The sequence below is a fragment of the Oncorhynchus masou genome, unplaced genomic scaffold (assembly GCF_036934945.1).
Source record: "Oncorhynchus masou masou isolate Uvic2021 unplaced genomic scaffold, UVic_Omas_1.1 unplaced_scaffold_1332, whole genome shotgun sequence".
Taxonomy (NCBI): Eukaryota; Metazoa; Chordata; class Actinopteri; order Salmoniformes; family Salmonidae; genus Oncorhynchus; species Oncorhynchus masou.
Window position 1 is genome coordinate 35497 of NW_027003196.1, and position 9504 is coordinate 45000.

Here is a 9504-nt window from a genome sequence, read left to right on the forward strand (position 1 = left end):
TAGGCAGCCTGAGCTTATACCAGGTTTCTTATTAGAGAATGCCCGAGCAGTATCTTCACAGTCCCCAAGTCCTGTTCACAGTACAACATTACAGTCCCCAAGTTCACAGTACTACATAGAGCCATGACTATATGGAACTCTACTCCACAGTACTACATAGAGACATGACTACATTGAACTCTATTCCACAGTACCACATAGAGCCATGACTACATGGAACTCTATTCCACAGTACTACATAGAGACATGACTACATGGAACTCTATTCCACAGTACTACATAGAGCCATGACTACATGGAACTCTATTCCACAGTACTACATAGAGCCATGGCTACATGGAACTCTATTCCACAGTACTACATAGAGACATGACTACATGGAACTCTATTCCACAGTACTACATAGAGCCATGACTACATGGAACTCTATTCCACAGTACTACATAGAGCCATGACTACATGGAACTCTATTCCACAGTACTACATAGAGACATGACTACATGGAACTCTATTCCACAGTACTACATAGAGCCATGACTACATGGAACTCTATTCCACAGTACTACATAGAGACATGACTACATGGAACTCTATTCCACAGTACTACATAGAGCCATGACTACATGGAACTCTATTCCACAGTACTACATAGAGCCATGACTACATGGAACTCTATTCCACAGTACTACATAGAGACATGACTACATGGAACTCTATTCCACAGTACTACATAGAGCCATGACTACATGGAACTCTATTCCACAGTACTACATAGAGACATGACTACATGGAACTCTATTCCACAGTACTACATAGAGCCATGACTACATGGGACTCTATTCCACAGTACTACATAGAGGCATGACTACATGGAACTCTATTCCACAGTACTACATAGAGACATGACTACATGGAACTCTATTCCACAGTACTACATAGAGACATGACTACATGGGACTCTATTCCACAGTACTACATAGAGCCATGACTACATGGAACTCTATTCCACAGTACTACATAGAGACATGACTACATGGAACTCTATTCCACAGTACTACATAGAGCCATGACTACATGGAACTCTATTCCACATCAGGTAATTGATGCAGCAGTAAAATTAGATAGAGGGGCCTGAGGGCACACACTTTTTTGTTTTTCACAAAGTAAGTCATTTTAAGAACAAATTCTTATTTATGATGACCGCCTACCGGGGAACAGTGGGTTAACTGTCTTGTTCAGGGGAACAGTGGGTTAACTGTCTTGTTCAGGGGAACAGTGGGTTGACTACCTTGTTCAGGGGAACAGTGGGTTAACTGCCTTGTTCAGGGGAACAGTGGGTTAAATCAAATCAAATCAAATTTTATTTGTCACATACACATGGTTAGCAGATGTTAATGCGAGTGTAGCGAAATGCTTGTGCTTCTAGTTCCGACAATGCAGTAATAACCAACAAGTAATCTAACTAACAATTCCAAAACTACTGTCTTATACACAGTGTAAGGGGATAATGAATATGTACATAAGGATATATGAATGAGTGATGGTACAGAGCAGCATAGGCAAGATACAGTAGATGGTATCGAGTACAGTATATACATATGAGATGAGTATGTAAACAAAGTGGCATAGTTAAAGTGGCTAGTGATACATGTATTACATAAGGATGCAGTCGATGATATAGAGTACAGTATATAGGTATGCATATGAGATGAATAATGTAGGGTAAGTAACATTATATAAGGTAGCATTGTTTAAAGTGGCTAGTGATATATTTACATCATTTCCCATCAATTCCCATTATTAAAGTGGCTGGAGTTGAGTCAGTGTCAGTGTGTTGGCAGCAGCCACTCAATGTTAGTGGTGGCTGTTTAACAGTCTGATGACCTTGAGATAGAAGCTGTTTTTCAGTCTCTCGGTCCCAGCTTTGATGCACCTGTACTGACCTCGCCTTCTGGATGATAGCGGGGTGAACAGGCAGTGGCTCGGGTGGTTGATGTCCTTGATGATCTTTATGGCCTTCCTGTAACATCGGGTGGTTTAGGCGTCCTGGAGGGCAGGTAGTTTGCCCCCGGTAATGCGTTGTGCAGACCTCACTACCCTCTGGAGAGCCTTACGGTTGTGGGCGGAGCAGTTGCCGTACCAGGCGGTGATACAGCCCGCCAGGATGCTCTCGATTGTGCATCTGTAGAAGTTTGTGAGTGCTTTTGGTGACAAGCCGAATTTCTTCAGCCTCCTGAGGTTGAAGAGGCGCTGCTGCGCCTTCTTCACGATGCTGTCTGTGTGGGTGGACCAATTCAGTTTGTCTGTGATGTGTACGCCGAGGAACTTAAAACTTGCTACTCTCTCCACTACTGTTCCATCGATGTGGATAGGGGGGTGTTCCCCCTGCTGTTTCCTGAAGTCCACAATCATCTCCTTAGTTTTGTTGACGTTGAGTGTGAGGTTATTTTCCTGACACCACACTCCGAGGGCCCTCACCTCCTCCCTGTAGGCCGTCTCGTCGTTGTTGGTAATCAAGCCTACCACTGTTGTGTCGTCCGCAAACTTGATGATTGAGTTAACTGCCTTGTTCAGGGGAACAGTGGGTTAACTGCCTTGTTCAGGGGAACAGTGGGTTAACTGCCTTGCTCACGGGAACAGTGGGTTAACTGCCTTGCTCAGGGGAACAGTGGGTTAACTGCCTTGCTCAGGGGAACAGTGGGTTAACTGCCTTGCTCAGGGGAACAGTGGGTTAACTGCCTTGCTCAGGGGAACAGTGGGTTAACTGCCTGTTCAGGGGAACAGTGGGTTAACTGGTCTAGGAACAGTGGGTTAACAGTTCAGGGATTCAACCTTTCAGTTACTAGTCCAACGCTCTAACCACTAGGCTACCTGCCGCCCCTCCACTCTAACCACTAGGCTACCTGCCGCCCCTCCACTCTAACCACTAGGCTACCTGCCGCCCCACCACTCTAACCACTAGGCTACGTGCCACCCCTCCACTCTAACCACTAGGCTACCTGCCACCCCTCCACTCTAACCACTAGGCTACCTGCCGCCCCTCCACTCTAACCACTAGGCTACGTGCCACCTCTACACTCTAACCACTAGGCTACCTGCCGCCCCTCCACTCTAACCACTAGGCTACCTGCCACCCCTCCACTCTAACCACTAGGCTACGTGCCACCCCTCCACTCTAACCACTAGGCTACCTGCCACCCCTCCACTCTAACCACTAGGCTACCTGCCGCCCCTCCACTCTAACCACTAGACTACCTGCCGCCCCTCCACTCTAACCACTAGTCTACCTGCCGTCCCTCCACTCTAACCACTAGGCTACCCTGCCGTCCCTCCACTCTAACCACTAGGCTACCCTGCCGCCCCTCCACTCTAAACACTAGTCTACCTGCCGTCCCTCCACTCTAACCACTAGGCTACCTGCCGCCCCTCCACTCTAACCACTAGGCTACCTGTCACCCCTCCACTCTAACCACTAGGCTACCTGCCGCCCCTTCACTCTAACCACTAGGCTACCTGCCGCCCCTTCACTCTAACCACTAGGCTACCTGTCAACCCTCCACTCTAACCGCTAGTCTACCTGTCACCCCTCCACTCTAACCACTAGGCTACCTGTCACCCCTCCACACTAACCACTAGGCTACCTGCCGCCCCTCCACTCTAACCACTAGGCTACCTGCCGCCCCTCCACTCTAACCACTAGGCTACCTGTCACCCCTCCACTCTAACCACTAGGCTACCTGCCGCCCCTCCACTCTAACCACTAGGCTACCTGCCGCCACTCCACTCTAACCACTAGGCTACCCTGCCGCCCCTCCACTCTAACCACTAGGCTACCTGCCGCCCCTCCACTCTAACCACTAGGCTACCTGCCGCCCCTCCACTCTAACCACTAGGCTATCTGTCACCCCTCCACTCTAACCACTAGGCTACCTGCCGCCCCTCCACTCTAACCACTAGGCTACCCTGCCGCCCCTCCACTCTAACCACTAGGCTACCTGCCGCCCCTCCACTCTAACCACTAGGCTACCTGCCGCCCCTCCACTCTAACCACTAGGCTACCTGCCGCCCCTCCACTCTAACCACTAGGCTACCTGTCACCCCTCCACTCTAACCACTAGGCTACCTGCCGCCCCTCCACTCTAACCACTAGGCTACCTGCCGCCACTCCACTCTAACCACTAGGCTACCTACTGAAATCTGTTGTGTTGTAACGTTTTTACAAATGTATAGTTTTGCTGGATCCCAGGACCTCAGGTTTCGTCTATTTTCTCATCGTAGATGTTGAGGCTGTAAAGTTTATTTTCTCATCGTAGATGTTGAGGCTGTAAAGTTTATTTTCTCATCGTAGATGTTGAGGCTGTAAAGTTTATTTTCTCATCGTAGATGTTGAGGCTGTAAAGTTTATTTTCTCATCGTAGATGTTGAGGCTGTAAAGTTTATTTTCCTAAGTGAATGCATCTAAATCCTGGAGGCTACTGACTCTAATTTAACTGATGATGAAAATAACTTTCTTCTCTCTTTGTTGTTACAGAGCGCAGCAATGGAGGAGACAGTCATATGGGAGCAGCACACAGTAGCTCTACACAGAGTGAGTAGTACATAGTTCCTGTCTCTCTCTCTCTGTCTGTTTGTCTCTCTCTCTGTCTGTCTCTCTCCCTGCCTCTCTCTCTCTCTGCCTCTCTCTCTCTCTCTGCCTCTCTCTCGGTCTCTCACGCTCTCTCTCTCTCGCGCTCTCTCTCGGTCTCTCTCTCTCTTTGTCTCTCTCTGTCTCTCTGTCTCTCTCTCGCTCTCTCTCGGTCTCTCTCTCTCTCTTTGTCTCTCTCTGTCTCTCTCTCTGTCTCTTCCTCTCTCTCTCTCTCTCTCTCTCTCTCTCAAGCCTTTCCTATCTCTGTGCCCTTGCCTCACTCCTTTGTCACCTTCTTCCCTCCCTCCATCTTCTTTTTCCTCCTGCCTCCACTCCCCTAGTCAGCATGCTGCCAGCTGTACAAGTACAGCGTTCTCACTGAACACACAATAACAGGACCATGTTTATTAGGCACCAAATGGAATAAAACTGACTGAACCGGGAGGGACTACCTGGAAATGCTCATTTTTGTTTTACGTTGCAATGAGAAAAACTAAAGTTCACCCTAATGAACATGACCCAGGTAAGATAGAGGTCAGGAGAGAGTCAGCTGAACGAGTGTGCGCGCATACTCCCATACTCCCTTAAAAGACCTTCTATGTAAGAAGAGAAAAAAGCGTCAATAGTACTGTTTGTCCATTTTGAGACACCGTAGCCAGTATACACTTCCTCAAAATAGATCAAGTCAAGAAATCTGTCATTCATTTTTTTTTCTTCCTGTAAATTGCTGAAATAATAGATCTTAGTCGCGCATTTTAAATCTAACTAAGATGTTTGGTGCAGTATTTCTCAATCGTTGAATGACAACAAATAGTTTATTGAATAATCCCAACTGTTAACCAAACCCAACTGTTCACTAACGAAACGGTGTAGACTTCGGCTATCGACTTCGGCTTGCCTTGAGAAAAGATGTTGTGTGCCTAAACAGACCAAAAAAACAAAAACAAAACAAAAAAGTCCAAAACAAACAAAAAAACAACAGAAAATGACATCATAGTAAACAGTTCTGTCGGAAAGTATTCAGACCCCTTTGACTGTTTCCACATTTTATTACGTTACAGCCTCATTTTAAAATGTATTAAATAAATAAATAAAAATGTTTTATTTAGATTGAGGCTGTAACGTAACAAAATGTGGAAAAAGTCAAAGGGGTTTGAATACTTTCTGAAGGCACAGTATATACAAACTCTTCCAAACTGTTTCGGTCAAGGAAGCATGCGATCGATCGCCTTCGGTGTCACAGGGTTTCTCCTCTGTGTAAAGGACAAGACTCGTCTTTTATGACCGTTGGGCATGCACAGTAGATCACCTGCTGGTGGCCGACAAACAGTGATGATTCAACACGTACAATCGTCTTGAAATGAATAGAAAATGGTCAGTGTTCTGTGGTCAGAGGCGATAGGACGTTGTTTTTAACCATTTGCTGTCTGTTTCCTCCTTAAAATTGGGGATTTTACCAGGGAATGTTACAATTTGACCTTCCATACAGGCCAAGGTCGGGCGTATGAACACAGCAAGCATGGATTGTCCATACAAATCACACTCTGTCATGCCCCCCCACACTACTCTTATTTCATTGTCTGTCCATTTCACCCTCACCCAATGTAGAAACTGTAAAAAACTTCCTTACTATATGTCACGGTTTGAAGGGGGATAAACATTTGCAAGGTACCTATGTTATGAGGTTATCACATAGGCTACCTCAGAGTTTAGTTCTTCACAGAGACAGCTAGCAAGTTAGCTACTATTAAACAGCTAGCGAGTTCGCTACTATTAAACAGCTAGCGAGTTCGCTAGCTGTTTAATAGTAACTTAAACAATTCACTTGTTTAATAGTAGCTAACTCACTAGCTGTTTAATAGTAGCAAACTCTCTAGCTGTTTAATAGTAGCTGGCTGTTTAATAGTAGCTAACTCTCTAGCTGTTTAATAGTAGCTAGCTGTTTAATAGTAGCTAACTCTCTAGCTGTTTAATAGTAGCTAGCTGTTTAATAGTAGCTAACACTCTAGCTGTTTAATAGTAGCTAACTCTCTAGCTGTTTAATAGTAGCTAGCTGTTTAATAGTAGCTAACTCTAGCTGTTTAATAGTAGCTAACTCACGAGCTGTTTAATAGTAGCTAACTCACGAGCTGTTTAATAGTAGCTAACTCTCTAGTTGTTTAATAGTAGCTAGCTGTTTAATAGTAGCTAACTCACTAGCCGTTTAATAGTAGCTAACTCTAGCTGTTTAATAGTAGCTAACTCTCTAGCTGTTTAATAGTAGCTAACTCTCTAGCTGTTTAATAGTAGCTAACTCTCTAGCTGTTTAATAGTAGCTAACCCTAGCTGTTTAATAGTAGCTAATTCTCTAGCTTTTTAATAGTAGCTAACTCTCTAGCTGTTTAATAGTAGCTAACTCTCTAGCTGTTTAATAGTAGCTAACCCTATCTGTTTAATAGTAGCTAACTCTCTAGCTTTTTAATAGTAGCTAACTTGCTAACTCTAGCTGTTTAATAGTAGCTAACTTTAGCTGTTTAATAGTAGCTAACTCTAGCTGTTTAATAGTAGCTAACTCGCTATCTGTTTAATAGTAGCTAACTCCCTAGCTGTTTAATAGTAGCTAACTCCCTAGCTGTTTAATAGTAACAGCTAACTCGCTGTGAGGAATACAGTTATTGTGTTCTAACATGCTTCTCTCTCTCTCTCTATCTGTGTGTGTCTCTCTCTCTTTGTGTGTGTCTTTCTCTCTCTATCTGTGTGTGTGTCTCTCTCTCTATCTGTGTGTGTCTCTCTCTATATGTGTGTGTCTCTATCTCTCTCTCTCGCTGTGTGTCTCTCTCTATATGTGTGTCTCTCTATCTGTGTGTCTCTCTTTCTATCTGTGTGTCACTCTCTTTCTCTCTCACTCACTATCTCTCTTTCTCTCTCTCTTGTTGTTGTGAATGCTATAGTGTTCTGATGCTAGTCTCTGTGTCTCTCTCTGGGTTTCTGTATCACCAGGCACCAGGTTAGACCGTTAACATACCCCTTTAACATAACATACCACCCTGCATACCACTGCCGGCTTGCTTCTGAAACTAAGCAGGGTTGGTCCTGGTCTGTCCCTGTGTGGGAGACCAGATGCTGCTGGAAGTGGTGTTGGAGGGCCCGTAGGAGGCACTCTGTCCTCTGGTCAAAAAAAATAAATACCCCAATACGCCAGTGATTGGGGACACTGCCCTGTGTAGGGTGCTGTCTTTTGGATGGGACGTTAAATGGTTGTCTTGACTCTCTGAGGTCATTAAAGATCCTATGGCACTTATCGTAAGAGTAGGGGTGTTAACCCCGGTGTTCTGGCTAAATTCCCAATCTGGGCCTCAAAACATCACGGTCACCTAATCATCCCCAGTTTACAAGGGTCTCATTCATCCCTCCTCCTCTCCCCTGTAACTATTCCCCAGGTCGTTGCTGTAAATGAGAACGTGTTCTCAGTCAACTTACCTGGTAAAATAATGGATACATTTTTTTTTTTATTCTCTGTATCACCAGGCACCAGGGTAGACTGTTAACATCTCTGTATCACCAGGCACCAGGGTAGACTGTTAACATCGCTGTATCACCAGGGTAGACTGTTAACATCTCTGTATCACCAGGCACCAGGGTAGACTGTTAACATCTCTGTATCACCAGGGTAGACTGTTAACATCTCTGTATCACCAGGCACCAGGGTAGACTGTTAACATCTCTGTATCACCAGGCACCAGGGTAGACTGTTAACATCTCTGTATCACCAGGCACCAGGGTAGACTGTTAACATCTCTGTATCACCAGGATAGACTGTTAACATCTCTGTATCACCAGGCACCAGGGTAGACTGTTAACATCTCTGTATCACCAGGGTAGACTGTTAACATCTCTGTATCACCAGGCACCAGGGTAGACTGTTAACATCTCTGTATCACCAGGCACCAGGGTAGACTGTTAACATCTCTGTATCACCAGGATAGACTGTTAACATCTCTGTATCACCAGGATAGACTGTTAACATCTCTGTATCACCAGGGTAGACTGTTAACATCTCTGTATCACCAGGGTAGACTGTTAACATCTCTGTATCACCAGGGTAGACTGTTAACATCTCTGTATCACCAGGATAGACTGTTAACATCTCTGTATCACCAGGCACCGGGGTAGACTGTTAACATCTCTGTATCACCTGGCACCAGGGTAGACTGTTAACATCTCTGTATCACCAGGGTAGACTGTTAACATCTCTGTATCACCAGGCACCAGGGTAGACTGTTAACATCTCTGTATCACCAGGGTAGACTGTTAACATCTCTGTATCACCAGGCACCAGGGTAGACTGTTAACATCTCTGTATCACCAGGCACCAGGGTAGACTGTTAACATCTCTGTATCACCAGGCACCAGGGTAGACTGTTAACATCTCTGTATCACCAGGATAGACTGTTAACATCTCTGTATCACCAGGCACCAGGGTAGACTGTTAACATCTCTGTATCACCAGGCACCAGGGTAGACTGTTAACATCTCTGTATCACCAGGTTAGACTGTTAACATCTCTGTATCACCAGGTTAGACTGTTAACATCTCTGTATCACCAGGGTAGACTGTTAACATCTCTGTATCACCAGGGTAGACTGTTAACATCTCTGTATCACCAGGGTAGACTGTTAACATCTCTGTATCACCAGGGTAGACTGTTAACATCTCTGTATCACCAGGATAGACTGTTAACATCTCTGTATCACCAGGCACCAGGGTAGACTGTTAACATCTCTGTATCACCAGGCACCAGGGTAGACTGTTAACATCTCTGTATCACCAGGATAGACTGTTAACATCTCTGTATCACCAGGGTAGACTGTTAACATCTCTGTATCACCAGGGTAGACTGT

General features: G+C 45.2%; 1 pseudogene; it reads left to right on the forward strand.

The window, feature by feature from the left end:
* The first annotated feature begins 4522 nt into the window (after nt 1-4522).
* Nucleotides 4523-9504, forward strand: part of LOC135530394 (tight junction protein ZO-1-like) — a 71043-nt pseudogene continuing 66061 nt past the window's right edge.